Source organism: Lissotriton vulgaris, chromosome 3_1 (assembly GCF_964263255.1).
Source record: "Lissotriton vulgaris chromosome 3_1, aLisVul1.2, whole genome shotgun sequence".
NCBI classification, from domain to species: domain Eukaryota; kingdom Metazoa; phylum Chordata; class Amphibia; order Caudata; family Salamandridae; genus Lissotriton; species Lissotriton vulgaris.
In genome coordinates this window covers 532,788,359-532,811,298 of record NC_141689.1, presented here as the reverse complement: position 1 = coordinate 532,811,298, position 22,940 = coordinate 532,788,359, and the positions used below count along the sequence as shown (strand labels likewise).

Below are 22,940 nucleotides of genomic sequence, written 5' to 3'. Positions count from 1 at the left end.
ATGTGTCTTCCTGTTAGCATCAGACAGCGGTAAGAAGTGAAGTGCGGTTTCTGCAGAAACAGCACTGCAGCCGGCACATCTTTAAGTTTTTGAGCTTAGAATGCATTTCCTCAACATTAATTCAAAGGAATTGAGCGGCTCGTTCTTAAAAAGCTCAATTTATCGGCAAAACAGGATCTCATCTCCGTGTCAATATCTCTCCGAACCTGCTGTGAAAGTTTTATTTTGCGCGTTTTCGCTGCATGTTTCTCCCGATAAACGGAGCGCAGTATTCTAAAAAAAAAAAAAAAGCGTGAAGGAACTCCACGCAGAAGCTGAAAGCGCGTGGGAAAAGAGACGGGCACCTTGCGTCCTTGCCAGAGCCGGAGACGGGTGTCCCCGTTGCGCACGCTGGGAACTGGAGAGTGTCTGGGGAACAGGTTGCGGCTCGGGAGCACAGGACTCGGGTCTCCTGGGTGTGTTCATGTTTCAGGGCATGTGACTGTGGTATTGTCTCCTCTGCCGGTGATGCCACGGTGGTCCTCTATTGGGAGGGGCAGACACCGGAGCCTGGGGCAGGAAGAAAGTGGGGGCAGCTGCCTGGCACAGCAAAGTGTCCGCTGCGAAGGAGGCACGGTTGTCACCAGAGCAGAGGCTGGGGGGAGGAGGGGTGCGCCCGGCACCTCCCACTCGTCACTGGCTCGGTGGCTGTCGCTCCTCCCAGCGCTCAGGTTCCTTCTGTGCAGCGGCGAGGAGGGTCTGACAGCCGGTGCAGGAGCAGCAGCCACCCGCCCGCCCGCCCGCGGCAACAGCTCATCTCCCCCACAGGAGGGACCCCGCTGTCCTGGCATGAGGGGGAGCCCCTTTCCGCAGGTAAGGAAGGCACCAGCCCCTGCTCGCTTACTCCCGGCGGCTATGTCTGCTCTTTCGCTTCCTGCCACTTGTTACTTTTCTGCATTTGGTGTTGTCTCCTGGACATAGTCTTCCAAGGGCTCTTCCCCGGCTGCCCTGCTGTGGTATTGTGTTGCACCTGCCTAAGCCCCCAGGTTTTGTCTGAAACGCGCGTTTTACCTGAAACACCAAATGCGACTGTGTAGTGCGTGCGAGCGGACGGTGAAGATAGTAATGTGGTGTTCTTTCTAACTGGCCCCTGCAGTTCCACTGTTTTTCAGGTGGGTCTCTGCCATATGTTTTTTTGCTTTTTGCATTCACGTTTCTGTTGTGAAGTGTTTCGATTGGCTGAAGGATCCCACTTTTTGGGATGGAGTTGCAGGTGGGCGGAGGAGTCCCTGCGGACTTCCACGCGGATGCGCAGCTGCCTCCCCCGCCTCCAGGCACGCTGCACTCTCTCCGCGGTGCCACTCCTTCTCACCTGTGGCTGAGGGGCGGGGCAGGGCCACTGGAATTATGCGGTGGGGAGGACTACAGTATGCAGCAAAGAAACACAAATTATGCAGCTAATGTCGCACATTTTGTGTTAGTATTACCTCATTGTTTCGTCATTTTTACACGTTATCACTATCAGGTCTGGCCTAATTAGTATCCGTTTGACACCCATAGACAGCAATAAGCAGCACAAAAGGTGACCAAGCCAATATTTGTGAATGGCCTTCCACTGCACAGCAGCTAGTGTTGCCATGGTTTTAGTAACTTTTGATCTAGAAACATTTTTGTTTGTTAAAATCAGAAGATTAAACAGCGCATTGTGGATTATGTGGCAAACACAGCAACTTTATAATTGCGCGATAATCACCTTTGACTGCAAAATTGCATCATTCTTTAGGCACTGGGTGGATGGGGGTGCACTGACTATGGTGACTCTCCACCTCCTAATAACCAATATTGTGCTCAGTGTGGTGTTTTCATGGCATTCTGTTTCTAGCGCCAAGAAGCCAGTTTAGCCAGCTATCATCACGCTTAACAAGTTACATAACGTCTGTACTGAGTCCTCTGTAGACAGAATGGTCACAAGCGACCGACCACTTTGCCTGCAGCACCACAGAACAAGGTTGTCTGGGCTACATTGCAGAGTTATTACTCTATAGACACTGACTCCAATTTTATTTTTGAGAATGATATAGACAGACAGACAGACAGACAGACAGACAGATAGATAGATAGATAGATAGATAGATAGATAGATAGATAGATAGATAGATAGATAGATAGATAGATAGATAGATAGATAGATAGATAGATAGATAGATAGATAGATCACTTTATGGCCTAGTGACTTTAGTGTACCTGAGCCCCACACTAGATTGTTCGATGTATGACCCCTCAAAGGGTGTTTGAAATTGCTGCTGTAACTGGAAACCTCTGTCTGTAAAGCATTCCTCTGCCAGTGCTTAATTTGTGGGTGGGTGAAGGTGGTTGGCACTGATGCTCAAAACTATGGGCTGGGACTCCTTTTTTGGGCTGGGGCTTATTGTTCATCACCAGACTTTGACCCAGAGCTAGAGCTCGATAGGCGGAGAATGGAGGAAGAGAACGAGAAAGGATAACTGTGACAACGGGACAAAGGGATGAAAAGATTATGCAAGAGCGAAATAAAGAGACTGCAACAGTAGGATGGTGGGAAAAAGGGGTAGGAGATGGAATAAAATCCGGCAGCCTTGGTACCACTCAAAGCCGGCCTTTTGAGCAGGGCGCTTATTTATTTATTTTTATTTAAGGGCTGCCTGCCTTCCTCCTTCAAGCTAGGTGTACGTTATACCAAACAAAGCAAAGAGAGGTTGCCCCTTGGACTAACCATTGAGTGTGTCACGCCCAATAAGTGACACAAGCTGTTTACAATCTTCTGCCTCAAAGTTCTCGCCCATTAGCACAGCAGCTTCTTTTTATCAATCCCCAGGGGCAGAGCCCACATGAGATAGACTCCCACAATCCGCGTATTCGATGGGTCCCTCTAAAAATATAGTTAGAAGTGCCCCCGTGCCATGCGTGACATCTTCAGACAGTGCTCAGTTTGTAGCCAACAACACTTTGCATGGCGAGATTTTTGAGGCTATATTTACTGCGCAAAAAGTGAAACTACAAGTCCCAGAATGCAAAACGCTATTAATTTACAGGCTAGGTGTGGTAGTATCTATGCAAAGCCTAGTAGAATAAAATGTACCATCAGATTCCAGTATCATCGTGTTAGATAATTTTACGCTCCCTTCTCCGGCAGCCGATACCATTAAAAAGTGTCAAAGTCATGACTTTATTCACTTGAAAAGATAAAGAAAGGCAACGTTTCTGCCTTCGAGCTGTACCTGTGAAGTGTGGCTGACACGTCTCCGCTGTAGTTGTTGTTCGGTGCATTAGCATACCGAGCTGCCTGTCTTGGGTGCTCACAATCACACTCCCTCCAGATACAATCTGGGAGCGCCTCCTTTAAGGCAGTGGGGTGCCTGCTCCCGAGACCCCCACCGGACGCTTCTGTTTCCTCCCGCATATTCCGTGTGTACACTCGAAGACGCATAGCGCCAAGAAGTGCCAGTCAGACGTTTCCTTGTTTAATTAGAGGCAAGGAAGGCGCGCGAGAGAGGCAGGATTGTCAACACTGCGTTTCCTTTAACAGAGGGAAGGGAAGGAGCCGTGTGCGTCTGTGCCCTGTGTGATGGTGAGCAGAGACACAAGAGGACGTGAAGAGATGTTGAAAAGTTTTTGAGCTCTTATGTTTTTATGCAGTTTTTTAAATGGCACGAACTCGACGCGCTTTATATGAGCTCCAGATACATTTTCTGAGTAACACTTTCAGTCAGTCAGGCTTTTTACCCAGTGCCACATTTCATACATGGATTTTGAAGCCCACACTAACAACCGAAGAGCAAACACACAAACTCCAGAATGCAAAGAGCTGTTGGCTGAAAGCCAGGCCTGAGTTTAGATTTCACACATGGCTTCTTGGGTGCTATGCAGCGGACACCTTGATTCAGTGGGACACATTTGTAGCAGGTACGCTGAAATCCCATCACCACCAGGGGATTCAGTACGACTGAGGCAAACGCCTGCTAGGGGACCTGGTCATGGGGTAGGTAGTCCTTGTTTTCCTTAATTCAGGCATAACCCAGGAGTAGTACAAGAGTAAGTCACTCCTACTCCCACGACACACCTTTGTGAATCAGTCTTTAGCTCAGACCTTCCTCAAACAAGACCCTTTGATGTCTCCTTGATGTTGCCCCTGCTGGCCCTCCCAGAAGCACCTGCGGCCGCCTGACGGGCCTGATCCTCACCACACAGTGCCAGGCAGAGTGTTCCTTCTACCTGAAGCGAGTGACATTGCCCAGGAATAGTCGGACTTATAGGAGGTGAGTGACAACGAATCTCCTCCTCCCACAATCCTTAGCGCTCCCTGCCCGCTGCGGTGCACTAGCTTGGGGACCCTGCGCAAACCTAAATAATGTATGGTCAGGAGAGCTCTCCTCCTCAAGGGATTGCAGTGTTAGTTGTAATCTGATGAGCAGACGAGACGTCTGCTCCTGCGCATGTGTCTCGGCAAGCGCCTCTTCTTTTTGTATCTCTGCTCTTTAATATACACAAGGCACGAACATACTTCAAATATACACTTATATTAAGTCATTTCCTTCTTTTGAGACCTGCTACATACATGCAGCTGAAAGCTGCTTCGATGCACCTGCTGGCATGAAAGGTCAGAGGTCGACAGAGTGCGTGCGGAGTAGCTACAGCTGGTCAGATTACATTATCTGTTTGGGGAGTGGCTGAGCACAGCCTTAGAGTGAGTGCATTGATGGCTGATGGCCCACCTCCCAAACCAGGTACTTTGAGCCAATGGCGAACAGAGGCTTTACCTTCCGACATCTTTATTAGAGCTTTAGTTGGACTCCAAGCCACAGGTCCATGCTCACTGAGGAACTGTTCCTGGGGAGCAGTAATATTATTACAGCGAATTCTGTGATTCACACTGGTCTGTATTTCCGTGGTTATCTGAAGAGGAAAACAACGTGAAAAACTGATTTCCACATTCGTAGTCACATGAAGTATCCCCTTGTTAATGTTGGAAGGGGGTGTGTCTGGTGGTAGGTGGTCAGCATGCAGGCTGAGGACCCCGGAGCCTGGGGGATAGACTTGGGTTCTCTCCTCTACAAACTGATTGGTCCTTCGCCCATCGCATTATCTTCTTGTGGCGCCAACCAATCACATACAGAAGTTACTAGGCAATCATAACGCACAAGTTGCCAGAATGAAGATCTGTACATTTAAACATTTACATGCGCATTATACATGTTCCCCATTACTTTTAAATGCCAACCCCCCCCCCCCCCCCTCCACCCCCACACAACCTCAGGCAAAAAGAGAGCTGTGTGTGCTGGTGGGAATATGACTCAAAACTTTCACAAATTTAATTCCTAAAACAGCCGCGGCCTTCCTTAGATTTTCAAACATGTTGTTGGAATCTTGTTTCATGTATCATTGTCTCATTTGAACGGTCTGTGTTTTAATGTGTTACCCCTTGCCGCTTGTTGTCTCTCAGGTGCTGCGAAACTGCTCTTCATGGCATTTCGGGCAATAGCAGCAAAGAGAAACAAACCAAACAATAACCTGTGATATAATAAAGCATGAAGTCAGAGGCCAAATCCAAGAGAAATGAACTTCCTTTCTCATCTTGGCTCTGTTTCAGAAATATTTGATTTAACTGGCATACTGAAGGCAAACAGCCTCCCGAAGACTGGGGCTGGCTGCTGATGTGGTAGAACACACTTTTAGGGTCCAGTTCACTAAAGAATTGATGAGTACAGCGGGGCCGGCTGGCATGTAAGGAGGGTGGTAGGGTGGAAGGGGCAAAAATAAAACTAAAAAAGTAACTAAACAAAAAATAATTCCACTTGCCTTCCTGGTGCATTGACCTCCTAGCTCGGGTCTAATCCAGGCAGGCAGGCAGGCAGGCTCCAATGCAGAACCCAGACACTGCAGTAACCAATCCTGGTGCTGCTCTCATGCAGCATGAAAGAGGCACCAGGATTGGAGGGAGCGGCCTCCTTCAGGGCTCCAGAGGACACTGGAACCCTATGCTGTCTCTAGCCCCACTGACTAAGACAGCGGGGCTAGAGAGGTTTAAAATGTGCATGTCTGTCTGGCCGCCGCAAGACGGCCTTTCAAAAAGACATTGTTACCCTAAACTTAAAGTGCCCTGCCCATCACTGCTTTCTGTTGCTGCCAGTCAGGCAGCAGCAGAAATCAGAATGCCCCGCTCCTGGCGCTTGGATCGGGACAGGGTTTTGAGAAAAAAATGGAAATAAATTAACTTTATTATTATTTTATTTTTCTATCTCTAGAGGCAATGTTTTAGTGGGGCGACGCTCCTCCGACTTAACTGAGGAGCCGCCCCTTGAGGACGCGTACATGTCTTTGTGAATCAGGCTGAAACGTTCAACTCCCTATTTGTAAAAGTGCAAAAAAAGGCAGTCTATTCTAGTTGCTCTAATGGCTTATGTATATTCCCTGAATATTTATATTTTAGATGTTTTGGGGCAAATTCACAAAGCCATTTTAAGAGTATGTAACGGAATACTACAGAAGAATTATCATGCATGCTTCTAAATGCCATTTTGAGTATACCCCTAAATTAATATAGATGTTCTGCCTGCATTAATTAATCCTGCTATCTCATTGGATACAAGCAAGCATTGTTGTAATACGATCCCGGTGCCACTCTTGTAATGGCTCATCGGTGGCCACAACAGAAGGCCCAGTGTGGTGTCTATACACAATATGTTGCATCAGACACCACTGTCCCTTCTAATACACCTCTTGCTATTTCTTCAGGAAGCACTAAATTTCCTTCCTCCTTTCCTGGCCACACTCTACCAAGAAATGGTGTAGCGCTTTTAATTCTACTCTAAAAAACCTAGAGAAATCAATTCTCTATGGCTTTCTGCTTGGAATGGTAGATTTTTTAGCCATAAAGCATTCAAATCAACCGTGAGAAGTTGTACTGTTAAAAAGGATTTCAGCAAGTCATTTAATTTATCTAATATACCTGAAACCTAAACGGAATGTTGTAGAAACATCTCATTGTCCATTGGTAGAATGCCAACCGGAGGCTCAGTAGTAAAACTATTAAGTTTCCCCTGTATTGATAGCTGTCTTCCTGTGACGTTCTTCAGAGCCACCACTGCTCCCTTTGGCATAAATACTGACAGCAGCCTACAACAGTCGTCAGGACTTCAGATGCTTTTTGAGTTGTATAGTTAATATTTTTTTAGAGTCTTTTCCCGGTGTGCTGAAAAGTGTGATCTACAAAAAATGCGCCTCAAAATGCTTCACTTCGAAACCGCTCATTTCAATGTTTTTACAAGAAATTTTCCTAGAACAACATATTTCAGAGGTACCATTAGCTCATAAAAACCTTTAATATTTAAAAAGAACAGTGACCGCATTCACTTTTCTTTATCTTCATTTATTACAAGGTGAAAATGAGGGCATGATGTTTCATTAGAAAGAAAAAAAAGAGAATAATAAACAAAAAGACTCAGAACAAGGCTTATTGCCTAATAAATAATCAATGAAAACATTATTTTGCTAATATTCATATAGTCAAATGTACGTCTGAAGTTAACGTATTTATCAAAAGACAGTTAAATACTTGAGGTGATAACGAGGGTAAAGCGTTAAACTAAGAAAAAATAGTGCTGATCTGGCCTTACTTTTTTTAGGTCGAGCCTAGAAGCAGCGCTCATGTGCTGCCCGCTCTGCGCCGCATGATGTAATAAAGTAGGCAGTGGAAACCCCACCCGCTCTCCACCCATATTTTTAATTGGCTGGTGTCATTGTACTTTGTAAAAGCTGAATTCCGATTCATTATGAGGCGTGTTAGTCCCTCTTGGGTACCACCTTGTCTCCATGTGTTACCTCCCATAGCGACTGGACCATTTACTTTGCTCGTTACACGATCTCTGTTATTTAGGGGATGAGCACTTTTTTCTGTAATGGTCTTTCCTTATTCCAGCATGGTCTGCTTTCACTTTAGTGGCCACTCTGCTTTATTTAATTAATTTGCAGTACGGTCCGCATCAGTTCAGTGTAGCACAGGCAAATAAGCATTTGCAATGCAACAGGTCTAGCATTTACACGAGTTTGAGCTATTGACATTGTAAATGACAATGCCTTTTTTATGTTTTTGTTTTTTAAACATAAATAAAACACACTGTCATTTACAATGCCAGTAGCAAAACCCACATAAATGCAAGACCTATTGCATTGCAAATGTTTGTTTTTTGTTATGAATGGTAACGAGGCAAATTGAATTTCCCGTAAAAGTAAAAAGTGTACTCATAACAACATTCTTGATAATGATGTTCGGCCACATTTTCATTAAGTTATTAAAACAACAATGAAGCAGAAACTGCTTCATTAAGAAAAAAAGACTTATTTAACTTAATTTATATTTAGCTAAAAGCAATTAATTAACTGGTTGTGCATTACTAAAAACAACGTGAAGCCATAATGATATTGTGAGAAATGAAAATTATTTGTAGGAATATTGAGAAAAAAGTAAACAAAAAAGGTGATGTATGTGAATCGTATGTGCAGCGAGTCATTTTCAGTGAAATAGTATTGAAGTGAGTTGTTTTCATCTGACACATTTTGAATGCGACCCTTCAGTGGGGTGGTAAATGCATGGATCTGAAGATGAGTGAATATTTTTTCAAACTTCAGAGCCAGGATGTTTTTGCTCCCCTGAGCGACACACTTTTTTCCAAAGTTTTCACTGAACATGTTCAAACATGCCTAGGACACTTCTCTTGACGAAAACTATTCTCTTCATAGTCAATCAGACACCTGCAGTGAGTGATAAAAAGATAAGCCTTTAGCTGTGGCTTCATCGGCTAAACTAAGCCCACCAAAGGTTAGACTACAGCAGAGGTAACAAAACACAAGCATAATAACTTTACAATGACTATAATCAGTCGAATATCTGTCACAATGGGTCCTACAGAGAGTGTTCATCATCTCAGTTGTATCTACTCTGTCGGTACCCTTTCCACAGGCTAACTGTCTCTTATGATGGTAGTTGATGTGTTAGTGCCTCGATGCCACCTCGCTGCTGTTGGCGGCGGCGCTGGTAAATTGTTGTAAACTGAACTCACAGAACGTAAACGAGCAATGTATATACTTTCTTTGCGGATATGTGGGGGTTTTGGGAGGAGGGAGTTTTCAGACGCCTGTAAGGTATTCTCTTTCGAACATCAGAAACATTGTATGATTTCAAAAATGGTTGGCAGAATTATTACTTTGCCTTTGACTAGATGACAAAATAAAATCCAGCTGGGCCGAACAAACCCACATGAAGTCCTGAGCTCCTACGTGTCGGCTAGCGGCTTCTCATGCTGCTAGCCTGGTGACACCTAGGCACGCGGGTAACCCGTCAGCGATGACCTTTAAACAGCTGCGCTCTGCTAACAATCACGGGTGAAACGAGATGCTTTGGTTCCCCAGCTCCATGCGGCCTGCAGGTGACACCTGCTCGGCTTCCCAGGTAATGATCACGGCCTCACTCACCCTTACATGCTCAGTGAAAGGCCTGGCTAAGCTCGAGCTTTGTTCCCCTGTCAGTGGCATCATAAACGATTGGTCGAAGGGCGGGGCTGCGTGCGACAGATGGGATTAAAGCACTTTAGAGCGTGTCGTCGCACACCCAGAGCCGCCACCGACAGTCGAAGGGCACCTACATGCAGAGGCAATGCTGCTCTGCGCGTAGGAGCAGGTTTGGACTGGCCTGTCGGGCAGGCGGGTACTCGCCAGATGGGCCAGCTTGAATAGACCAATGTGCGGGTTTTCTTTTTGTGTGATCCATTTGCAGCCCACGGGACGAAAACAAAAGTATCCCACACACTGTTCCTTTCAAGCTGACCCACCTGGCAATGCCAGACTGCCCGACAGTCCAACCCAATACCGAGAAAGAAATGAAAGGTGCCCCCCCAACTCTAGGCCTCGCTGCCGGTGGAAGGTCAATATGTGAAACAGGAAGGAGCTGGACTGCCATGGGCCCAAGGCCTGCATTATTGTACAGGACGACTCAGGCATGGGACTGCTGCAAATACCTGGAATGAGGGATTGGGCTCCTAGCTTATCATTCATTGGCAATGTCACCTGATTGTTGACACCTGTGAGTGGATGGCATGTGCAGTGTGGAGACAGCCTTCAGGAAGATGGGGCTTCTGCACCATGCCCTCAGAACTCTACTATCTCCCCCCCCCAAAAAAAATGAAAAGTCAAAGAGTCCAACAGTGCAAAACTAAACAAAGAATACAGGACCACTGTGAGCCTATTGCGCTTTGAGTCAGTCAGTAGAAAAGAGGAGGACAAGTGATGTCAGCTGCCGCAATGCATTGTTTCTGTAGTTCATACTTTAACCTGATGTAAAGACACTCCCACAGGTGCAGGGAAGTCAGGGATCTTTTGATGCCATACTCAATTGTATCATGTTCTGAGAGTACAAAGTTGTTCTGCCCTGCTGATTCTCACGACAGCCTGTGGTCCAAAGTTCAAAAAGTGCAGTAGAAGCATTGCTGGAGGAACGTAATCAACTGTGAAGCTTGATTGTCCAATGGTTGCATAACTTGTGTCTCCAAAGACAGTCTCTGAGAGGCTTTAAACTTGTCGATGAGCTTCTGAAGAGTTCCTCTGGGCCTCCTCCAACTTCGATACCCTTAAGTTGAGCTGTACCATTCCCATCTTCTGTATATGGGCTGTGCTGGGGTCACGTAAGTGCCACTGCAGGACCCCCGAAGAGTCACTGCCCAGACGCTTGTAGCACACTTAGGGGCAAGTGGATTGTGGCCACGAGTTCTCAAGGCGGGAACAGAACACTGGTGGGGTGCGCAGACTGTTGCCAATCTTCTATTGCTCTGGAGAGTCAAAGGGGCTTCTTGGCACTTGGTGTGATGCTGATAGTCTGACTTCATTAACGTTGTAAGAGGCTCTGCTGGTAGTTGAAGTGCTTTTAATGGAACTGATGTTACCATTTGAGTGATGTAGATTTCGAATGGTTGAGGACAGTTTGCCCCCGGGCTTGCAGCGGTTCTACCCTGGTGCATGGGGGGTTGGTGAGATGGCGACCGGGTGGACTTCGTATCCCAGTGAAGCTGAACTGCTGGTGCTGAACAAGGTATTGGTCATTGTTCAGTGTGTATGCCATTGCTTAGCTGGACGGGAATCAGTTGTTTTCTTCCCTAAATTGCAGGTAGGAGCAGATTGCATGATACTACAATGTTACTGAACTTCCCACTTGTGTACAAGTTTATTGGATTCTCTTTGGTCTCTTGCACCCCCATCTCAGAATTCAGATTAACAATGTCTTCACACTGCAGACCATGCTCCGGAAGGAGACAGGAGCCGTTATGCCACAAACAAACAGCACATTGTGAATATGAGATTTGGGGTTCCATGCTGTGGTCCGTGGGACCACCGTCTACGTCTCTCAATGTCTTCTTCCTGCACAATTGGGGTGTCCGCTGTCAAATCAAATTAAAGATGGTAGCAACGCATTAGTGTATTCCATTCTGAGTAAGAAGGGGTAGGAACATCCCCTAGCTGCCCTCTACCCCTTGTGACTTGTGATGGTTCACGCTGACTGCACTATTTTACATACACAAGACTGCTTTCATCTTTTCCTTCGGTTTCCTGTGAGTCAATGTTTGTACAAATATCTCTCTTCTTCAGATGAACTCTTTATTTCCAATACCTTGAGGGTAATAAATACTTTGGTTCTGAAAAGTGTTTTTGTTGCCAAGCTATTGTGGCACTTCTATAAAAAAAAAGGTGGATTTTCCAGATCCATGGGGCTATTGGTACCAGAGGTACAGGCTGTAGCGGCTGGTGTGCAGGTGGGGTGGCGAGTGGAGAGGAGGGTGACAACGGACGAAGAAAACACTAAAATAAAAAGTAAAGAAAGAACTTACCTGCCCCATCACCGCCTGAAACTGCTCTTCTTCCTCGCTGCAGAGCAGGCTCCCAGACTCTTCTGCGGCCAATCATGACTCTGCTCTCAGCGTCAGGATTGTCCTTAGCGCTCTGGAGTTGCACTCCCAGGGAGACTGGTAGCCTGTGCCTGCTGGCTTCAACCCAGCAACGCAGCTTGGGTTGGAGACAGCTCAGTGCGCATGTTGGGTTGGCCACCCTGAGACAGCCAGTCAAACCCACATGTGCACTGAAGTCAATGCCCAACACTCCTCCTCATGACTACCTCGTGATTGCTCTGCTCCAAGACTCATTCAATGGAAGAAAAATAACGATAAGAAACACATTTTATTATCATTTTATTTTCAAATTTTGAGGCTGGCAAGGGGGCCGATGCTCATTTGCCATAGCGGAGGAGCTACCGCTGGGCACTGGTAACTCTGAGAGTGAGGAAATCTGTCCTGTCATGAGCTGGTCCTGACCATCCAGTTAGAAATGAAGAATTACCACGAAAATTGGTAATTCCAAGTCTGCTTCCATGGTAATGCCTAATTTTCCTCAGAGTTTCACACAGAGTTTTAGACTGTTTTCAGCAGCTGAAATCTCCATCTAAAGTAAAAAATATATATATATTATTCAAATGGAGCCAGCATCTACTCTTACTGACCCCTCTGAAATTAAGAGACCACAAGTAAATAAGGCCATAGTGCAGTGACAGACTGGCCAATAGGACAGTCTGAAAGATTAGCGTGTGGGCCTGTTTTTTGGCTGTTTGAGGACCTGTTTTATGGTCTGCTGGGCCAGTTTTTACTGTTGATTTGCTAATATTAACATAAACATTATGCTCAGCACCTCAAATCCATGTGTCTTCCATACCTTACAAAACATTTATACCGCGTGTCTTTACAAGTTCAAAACGGCCCCATTTACAATCATCAGACACTTTTTTAGCTGTCTGCTTCTCTAATAGAGTCCACTATTATTTTGGTGCCCACGCCTATTTTCTTCCCCAGCCCGACCCTGCCAAAGTGTGTTAAAGTTATTAATAAATGTGTGGCAGGCCATTCAACAGGCACCCCTCTCATTTAGCTCCCTAAAAACCAGAAGCGTTCCTGATTGTCTGAAAGTGGGTCAAGTCACCCCGCTGCTGAAAAAAACAGGCCTGGACATAAATGACCTAAACAACTTCAGACCCGTCTCCAACCTTCCTCTTCTTTCCAAAATCATAGAAAGATGTGTACTCCAACAATTAACTCAACACCTGGACAATACTAACCTCCTTGACTCCCATCAGTCAGGATTCAGGAAAGGATGCAGCACTGAAACTGCAATCTTCAACATAATTGATGATATTCACAAATCACTGAACTCAGACCAATGTTGCCTCCTCATTCTCCTAGACCTATCGGCTGCATTTAACACAGTTGACCACAAACTTCTCCTCAAATCTCTCGAAGAAAGGGCTGGTTTAAACGAAGTGGTCCTCAATTGGTTCACCTCATTCCTATTCAACTGCTCCCAGAGAATCAAAATCAGATGCTTCGAATCTGACCTTCAGCCAGTCTTGAGGAGAGTCCTCCAAGGATCAGTGCTCTCCCCTCTACTCTTTAACATTTACATGGAACCCCTCGCCACTTTACTCAGAAAAGCTAACATCCCTTTTCACCTATATGCTGATGATACCCAAATCTATCTGGAAATCTCCTCTGCTAATGACATCCAAAGGCTTAGTGAAACACTAAGAAAAGTGCAACGCTGGCTGTCAAGCAACCACTTAAAACTGAAACCGGACAAAACCGAACTATTCCTCATCTCGAACAAAGATGAGAACCCTCAAATGGTCGAGTGGCTAAAAGAGATCGATGCGCTCAACGGGAACCTCACCCTGGCCGATTCTGTTAAATCATTAGGCATCACGCTAGACTCAAAACTGGACATGACCAAACGCATTAAGATTTCAGCTAAGAGCACCTTCCTTAACCTGAAGCTACTAAACAAAATAAAACCTTTCAATCCCCCCAAAGATCTCAAACAAGCCACGCAAGCATTGGTGCTGTCAAGACTAGACTATGGAAACGCAGTCCTCTCGGTAATAGCAAAAACACAACCTGCTCCGCTGAAAACAACCCTCAATACGGCTGTCAGAATGGTCACTGGTTTAAAGAAATTTGACTGCATCTCTCCTGCGCTCAAAGAACTCAAGTGGCTTCCAATAGAAATGCGGGTGAACTTCAGAACGACCTGCCTCACCCACAAAGCCCTCCACACAGGCAAACCCCAATATCTGTCATCCAAACTCAAAAAAGCAGATCAGAACAGGAACCTTAGAAGCTCCAATACCTACTTCTTATCCCGCTAAAACCACAAAAACAAAAAACCACGGCCAGATCCTTCGCCGGCAATGCACCCAAAATATGGAACTCGATCCCCACCACAACAGAACTATACCCTCCTTTGCTAAATTCCAAAGTCAGCTCAAAATCCTTTTCCTCGATCGATCTCTAGCGATTGGATAGGATCAGTCAGAGTGCTGAAAATGCCACTTAACCTCTCTCGGTTGTGGGATAACAAGTCCTTGTAACGGAACTCCTCAACATCTTCTTTACTATGACTCTCATCCGGATTGTTTTACTGTATTACAATATGTTCTGCTCTCTTGTGAAGCACTCCGATACCCCCTGGTCAGGCTAGCGCTCTACAAAACTTCGAAAATAAAAAAATAAACATTATAAGTGTCCTGTACACTGAACTCTCAAAGCACAGCCCTTGAGTAAAGCACATATACCTACCTCTATACCCTTTTCGATTCCATGTTTGGGGACCTGCCACACCTCTTCCTGGCACTATCTGCTTTTAGACCACCGACCCATTTTAGGCACTATGTCCTCCGCAGTGTCAGTGTGAGAGGTTTCCCTGTTAGCTCCAAAATCTAATGTGAAATGAACCTAGAAAAAGGGCAGATAGACTAAAACTAAGCCTTAGAGCACTAGTCTCTTGCAAGAGTTACTAAGAGAGTAAAACAAGACAAGGCCACATTTAATAACCCCGTTAAAAAATATTTTTGGTGAATTCATTGGTATATGACATCAGAGTATGAAAATATGCTGCAGGTTTATATGTGGACCCAAATTTAAGATGCAGGCTTCACAGTGAGGGTTCAATTCTCTGTATCGTTCACTGCAAGGAACCTGTAAAAGCGCAGTGCTACTTTGCAGGTGACTCTATATTTTAATGGAGCACAGAAGTGGCCTATTGTAGGTGGAGGGCAGGTGTAACAGAATGGAGGGAGACCACTCTTGAGTAAATGTGAGAGGAAGTCTTTATTTCATGTCTCCTCGCTCAGGTTGGCATCAGCAGAATCCCTCAACCGTTCCTCCTAATATCTCCAGAACCCAACATTCTAGGAGGAACCATAACAATACAGAACATGGGTAAGGAAAGGAGAATGGGAACAATACATTAACAAAATTCAAGATTTTAGTACTGTAAGTGCTAAATACAATAGCAGGGTCTTCTCACAAGAGTCTGGAGCCGTTCGGTTAGAGGTAAGATCTTTGTTTAGTGTTAGGCCCTCGGGTTACATCAACAGTAAGGAGATTCTGTCAGGTTTTACTCCCTCCAACTGACCAGATCCCCGGCTTCCACACCCCAGAACACATCAACATCCCATTAGATCATTCACTCTCTGCATTCTAGACACCAGCACAGACACACAAAGGAGCCAATTCCCTTTCATAGAAAGTGAAGAGGGAATCATTCACAATCACTCAGTCATATCTATCTCACACATTCACCCAGCAACAACCTGGTAAACTCCCCATTACCCACACAGACACACAAAGACAGCAAATAGCAGTCACAAAAACTCTGCAAGCGGTCATAACACAAGGCTTCCCACACCTCTCGTTTGACACTTCGATGTTCAGCAAAGAGCTGGATAGAAAGTCCTTCTGATGTAATGTTGTATTGTAATGTAATGTAAGGTGGATTTATAGAGGACTGCGTGTCACTCTTCACTACTAGACAGGCCTTGTTAAAGGAAAAAGCTCTGGAAGAGCGGATTCCCTTACCGCTTAGTAATACAGGTGCAGCTAAAACATGACTTCTTCCACACAAACTATTGCACAAGTTAAAAGGAAGCTGTGCAGGTGGGGGTAAACCTAAAGGCTACCAAAGCCCAGGGCTCCACACATGTATATATATATACATTGCATCACGCCCGCTGAAATCTGTCCTTTGTGTACCTTTAAAAACAAACCTGCTCAAAGAAAGAGAAGTGCAGGCCTGGTACTGGTGTGTTTACCCTGCAATCTGAATGCTTGATAATGGTATTGTTTACTAAGATTTGTTACCATCTTGCTGAGTCATGCTTTATTTAACTAACCAAAAAAACAACCACAGATGCCAATACTAATGAACAATTAGTAACCAATTAGCTTGGCGCAAAGGCTACAAGTCAGTGTACACCGTTACTAATCAATAGTGTTTATTATTTAAATCAGATTTAAGACAAAAAAAAAATCTTTTTTTGAGCAAGACGTATCTTTATATGTAGAAAACACACCACATCTAACAATTCAAAGAACAAAAGACAATTGAATAAAGAAGAGTTAAAGGAATTACACCTGATCACACAATGACCGACCCAAGCTATAGTTCGTCACAACATTTCCATTCATATTCTTGCAGTCATACCACATTGCTCATTCCTACTTATCATCACACATGCATACTTCTTCCAGCTCCTTGGTGTTCCAAGGGATTCCTGTCCTCTCTACTAATAAACCAAGGGCAATCACCAAACAAGAAAAATACTTTTTGGTCTAACTTAGTTGTGCATCAAACCAAATCACAAAAACAATTATAAAATTCGAAAAACTTTTTGAGACTGCACCAGACTGGTCTGTTTAAATAATCCAATTGTTTGGTATCCAACAGCAAGGTCTATGCGTTTCGAACCCCCGTGATTCCTGGGGTTCTCCTCAGGACCAAAAACAGCTATGAGAAGGAAAAAGAAAAAACAAAATTCATGCAAAAGCAAATTAATTATGACATCCCCGAAATTGATATACCATGAACAGACCTGATATAATATATTATTATTATGCCATCACCAGGCCAACACATAGTGATGTCACAGCTGGTGATGCCATCATTAATAGTCCTGATTAGCAGTTGGCAAGCATGAATAAAACCAGCCTTGTTGCAGTAATGCATAATAATGTGCTGCATCGCTAAATACTTACAAGGTCCCAAAGGCGATTCTGATTGCATTGCAATTGTTTGGTAGGCACGGGGAGATTCCGTGATTTGCCCAGAATCAGAGGATGTCGAGCTGACGCCTCGGCTCGAACCTCGAGCTGCAGCACCAAAGTCGACATCTCTGGCAGTTAGGCCACATTCTCTCCCCTATGCTGGCGACAGAGCATAGTTAAAGGCTGTGGTACCAGATCTGATTTGCCTGCATCAAGAACAGCATGCTACCAAGTTCTCTGTTGGAGCACGCATGTAGGGGCGTAACACGGGCCCCTGCAGCCAGGGCCGGCCTTAGGCATGTGCAAGCTGTGCACCTGCACAGGGCCACCAAACCCCAGGGGCCACCACACCAATATATATCCTTAATATATTTATCCTCTGAGGATGGATACATATTTGTGTGGCTGCCCCTGGCAGGGATTTGGCGGCCTCCGGGTCCGTTCCACTTCTAAACACCCTGACAACCCCCCCTCTTTACTGGCCTCCGCGCTCTGCCCCACCCGGACCCCCTCTTCCGGGGCCCCCTAACTACGCTCCCTGCCCAGGGCCACCATGACCCTAGAGCCGCCCCTGCTGCAGCCCCTGCTGTGCGTGGGGGGGAGGGCAAGCTCCAGGGGCCCCTCCTCAGTACAGCACTCTGGCTGCAGAGCTGAGCTCCTGATTGAGCCTGGAGGGTGCCCCTTCTCATGCCATGCAGCTAGGCCCCCTCGAGTTTCGTTACGCCAGTGCGCATGTCTATACGGCACAAAGCGAGACTTGCCGAGTGCTCATTTAAATTGATCAGCATGAAGGATTCTCTAGATGCATGCCAGCACTAATGCTCCCCGGGGGCTCTTTGAGTAGTGTCGGGGCACTCGGGGACATGTCAGAGCAGAGGCAGGCTACACACCGCCCGCTCCCTAGTTTATCTTACGGGAGAACTGCTGGAGGGCTTTGTGGACATAATTAAGCAGCGGACCCCAGCTGCCCAGCCCAGAAGCTGCTCTGCTGCTGTCAAGAGTAGCATGTCCATACACCATCCCCAGGACTGAAACCAGCACTTTGCTCCCACCACATACTTCTGTTACTTAGGGTCTATGCATGAATTCTCCCTTTAGGGTTGTCCTCTGAATTTTGAGAATGTGTACATGTCAAACAATGTAGGTTTCAACACTGATTTTTTTTAAACACATTTTATACGGTTTTCAGACTGTCAGTACCACATTGCATCATTCCTATTCTAGATTCATGTATCCAATTTTACAATGGCATTATAATGTATCTCTCAGCAATATTAAGGCATCTAGCGGTGTAACCTAGCTATGAATGTCCAGTAATCTTCTACAATGGTATTTGTACTCTGCTCAATAACATAGATTCCTACACTGAAGAATATTGCAGATGACACAGTGTAAATGCATTGCAGCGGCTTTCCAAGAAATTGGCTTTTGCTCATTACCCAGGAGTGGCTGGTGTGAGTGCTCTCTGTGACGTAACTATCAATTGTGCAGCAGGTGCAATGGCACCGATCCCAAGGGTAAACGATTCCCTTACATTCTATATATTTTGCCTAATGTTTAATTAAAAGCAAGAGTGGCATTTTACATATTTTGCTAGAGTGCATGTAGGCGCGCCGCTTCTTACGCACTCTGTTTGATGGCAAATCATGTTGCTGTGTAGCTATGTTCCTTCAAGCTGCTGTATCCTCCAGGAAAACAATGTTAAAAGATTGATTTTTCCTTTTCTTATTTTAATATTTAATTTCTTAAGAAATATGATGTCTTTTTTTGCATAGTTTTTGCATTTTATTGTGTATTTTATGGCTATTTTATAGCCAAATAAAGATGTATATTGATTGATAGAGGGAGAAAAGTATGTGAATGATTCAATTGTGAATTTAGCAATTACTCAAGAAATATTCAGGCCTTCTCCTACGTATTCAAATGTGCTTCGTCTTTATAATAATGGCCTTTTCCGCTGCGGCTGCTGTGCCGTTGTAGCGGAGGGCAGGACCAGATAATTTATAACACTTCCGCTCACTTTCTCCTTATTTCCGCTGACGCCACAGAAGTTAGCAATCCAGTTGCGCCAGCTAGATGTCTATTTTAGATATATGCAGGAGCGTCCGCGCGCAGCGGGAGCGCCAAAGGCAAGCTAGGGGCTGTTCGGGGGCAAAACAACACCTAACATACTATACAGAGCAACTACATGAACTGTGCCCCCTGATTCCTGACATTTGTAAGCACAACCTATTCATGGATGCAGCGCTTTTGAACTGCACCCACTGTACATATAAAGCCAACGCTCACAAGGTAGGACAGGGGGCAAGGCTTAAGCTAAACTTAATTCTCCTTAACTCCAGGTCCCTTAGCAAACACAAGCAAGAAATTCACAACTGCATTTTAGATAACCACCTTGATGCCGTATTCCTCACTGGAACTTGGTGGAATGAGGACTCTGCTCCCGTGATATTGGAAGCCCTCCCACAAGATTATGGTATCCTCAGACTGGATCGCCAGATTAAACGTGGGGGAGGTATAGCCATAGTCTATAAATTATCTCTACATTGCACTCTGGACATGGCCAACATAGATAGTAGTGAATCAGCCTTTTTTTCTATCACAGCAGCTGGTAATCACACTGTGAAGGGTTTCTTGATCTATTGACCACCCGGTCTTGCTACCAACTTAACGTCCAGCCTAGTGGAGCATATGATACAACCTGCACTATGCTATAAGAAACTGATAGTTTTAGGGGATTTTAATTTACACTTTGATGACCAAACTAACAATGAAGCCCAATCTCTATGTCAGGAACTGGAGACCCTGCAGCTATTACTCAAATCCATTATATTAGACCGTATTTTTGTATTTTTACTAATTGTGCAGAGTTAGAAATAGAACCACCTACTGCAGTTCAATGCTCCGACCACTATCTCATTGCTTTCTCTATCCCGTTAGCTGATATCCTCCTAGCTACTAAAGGATTATGTACTCCACATTGAAGATGGTTCAGATTTACCCCGTAAAACTTCATGCATGCCCTCCAGCAGAATTGCCCCACACTAGGTAAGGATATTAATGTGGACTTTTGGATCAGGCGATAGGTGGATTAATGAAGCCTTGGATTTGGTGGCACCCTGGACCTCCAGCGCTCCGTGCAGATGGACTAAATCCGAACAATTGTTCAATGAAGCACTAAGATCAGCAAAAATCTTGTAAGTGCCTAGAGCACATATGGAGGACTGATTTCTCAGAGTACAATAAGACTACTTATAAAATAAAGTTGAAGTACTATCATTCTCTCATCAAAAAAACCTGTGCTGCCTACTATATGGAAAGATTAGAACAGGCGGATTGTGCTTCTAAAGAATTTTTTTCCATTCTTAAAGATCTATCCTCACTGGTGAGATCTGAAACTCCGGTGACAAGTTCATCTGAGTCGTGTAATCAAATTGCAGATTACTTTGTGGAGAAGTGTGGCTCAACGGTTAGAGGCGGCAGACCCGGAGGCAGAGGTTGGCCCGGGACCAGGGTTCAATTCCCGATGCGGCCGGGTACAGGACCAATGTCAGCAGGCCTGATATATCTCGCCTCTGTGCCACTCCAACCATGGGGTCCCACGCTGCAACTCTGGGCAATAGCTTGCTTAATCTCCACTCCGGCTGCATCACTGCCGGGGATGCCTGGCTGCACCTTGGGGATGCCCAGTAAAGGGACCATCTCACAGAGAAAGCCAGGACGGGTTCCCCAGTGGTATAGCGCTGGGACGCCTCAGGGTAACCACGCGCTCTATAAATCCAACATTCATTGATTCATTCATATATGATACCTTTCTGGATGAGGCTCAAGATGGGATGAGCTGCCAAGTTGAGAAGACCATGGGGGAGTTGGCCAACTGCCTCTCTAAATTTGACCCACCCTCACTTTTAGATCTCAGAGCCATAGCTTCAAGTATTAAATCTGTCTCGCCAACAGATCTAACTACACCTAAGATCATGAGAGCGGGCCTGGAGATTTTATTGCCGTATATACGGTAACTTCTCGTGCTCTCCTTCTCCGAGGGTGCGGTCCCTAAATCTTGGAAAAAGGCAGTTTTACTCCCCCTACTGAAAAAGCCAAGAGCTGACTCAAGTCAGCTGGAAAACCTGCACCTGATTTCATTTCTGCCCTGTTTCACCAAAATAGCAGAAAAAGTGGTGAACTTACAGTTAGTCACACATTTGAACCAGCAAAACTTACTTCACCACTCACAATTGGGCTGTAGAGCTACATACTCCACGGAGTCAGCGTTGCTCCTTGCAACTGAGACTATAGGAAGGCACGTGGATGAGGGGCAGACCGTGGGCATGGTCCTTTTGGACCTAAGTGCGGCCTTTGACAACGTATCCCACCATCTACTTTTACAACATCTCAGATTAGGAGGGTTGGATAATGGCGCACTTAAATGGATGGCTTCATTTCTGCAGGATAGAAGCTTCCAGGTGGCACAGCGTCCACATACTTCCAAAAGAATAGCTCTGCCTGAGGGGGTCCCTCAGGGCTCCATCTTGAGCCCTATCCTTTTTAATCAATATGTTGCACCCCTGGAAGAGATTGTGGAACAACAGGGCATCACCATTGTGTCATATGCAGACGGCATGCAACTGGTGGTGTCACTATCACACACCTCTATCAGAGCAGCCTCTATGTTCTCCTCATGCCTGAAGGACTTGGCCTCCTGTATGACAAACAACTGCCTTAAATTAAATGGCAGTAAAATGGAGATTCTGGTGGTGGGGAAATCCCCCTCCATTTGGTCCTCGGCATGGTGGCCACAGACATTGGGCCCGACCCCTTCTCCAAGCAAACAGGTTAAAAACCTAGGTATATAGTTAGACTGCAATCTATCGCTTGAGGCACAGACCCGGAAGGTGGCAGGGTAGTGCTTCGGGACTCTGAGGATGCTGCGGAAAACTCTGGACGTTCTTCCTACCCCAGCTAGGAAAACCCTGGTCCACGCCTTGGTAACAACTCAGCTGGACTATGGAAATGCTCTTTACTTAGGAGTAACTAAAACATCTCTTCACGGGCTACAATGTATCCAGAACGTGGCAGCCCGCTTAGTTCTGAAGCTGCCCGGGAGAGCTTCTCTGGGGCAGGCTCTCGACATCCTTCTCTGGCTGCTGGTTGCAAAAAGAGTACTTTTCAAAGCTCTATGCATAAGCCACCGTAGCTTACATGGCAAAGGTCCGCGCTATCTGCATGGCTTACTCACTCTGTATAATGCTACACGCCATCTCAGATCAGCCGGGACCTATCTGGTCAAAGTCCCTAAAGTACAAAAAGCTAGAATGGGGGCACGATCTTTCAGCTATCGGGCAGCCAAAAATTGGACTGCACTTCCTCTTTCTCTCCACTCAGAATCTTCGGAGGTTCTCTTCCAGAAAAAACTGAAAACATGGATGTTCCAAGTATAGGTCCTTAGTCTGTCCTCCTTTCCTTATAGAGGTCTGCCCCAGCACGGGGACACACCATTTGGTGTAACCATGTGCTTTACAAGTGCTATTATTATTATTATTATAGTAATGGTTGATTTGTGCGCCCTGATAAACTGTACACGTTTATGTTTATTGTCAAACTGCTGATAAGAAGTTAAATGCTTTGTAAATAAGATTATTTGTATCCATTCATTTGTGAGAGTGGCACTGTATTTTATAAGATGTTCTTCTCATTGTTAAAATTGCCTCTGCTGCACCTTTAAAAATATTCTGTAATAAAGACAGTGGGGCATATTACCAAGCATAAGCGATAATTATCGCTATGCTTGGTTAGCGGCAA

At 45.4% G+C, this 22,940-nt stretch overlaps 1 protein-coding gene across 4 annotated transcripts in view; it reads left to right on the top strand.

The window, feature by feature from the left end:
- Positions 1–715: 715 nt before the first annotated feature.
- ARHGEF28 (Rho guanine nucleotide exchange factor 28) overlaps positions 716–22,940 on the top strand; it is a 954,264-nt gene continuing 932,039 nt past the window's right edge. For 3 of the 4 annotated variants that reach the window (XM_086960787.1, XM_086960786.1, XM_086960784.1), the window contains exon 1: positions 724–852. The gene's annotated coding sequence lies outside the window, so the exon portion shown is untranslated. Of the gene's footprint in view, positions 853–22,940 lie in introns of all 4 variants that reach the window. The other variant, XM_086960785.1, reaches the window with a different exon arrangement.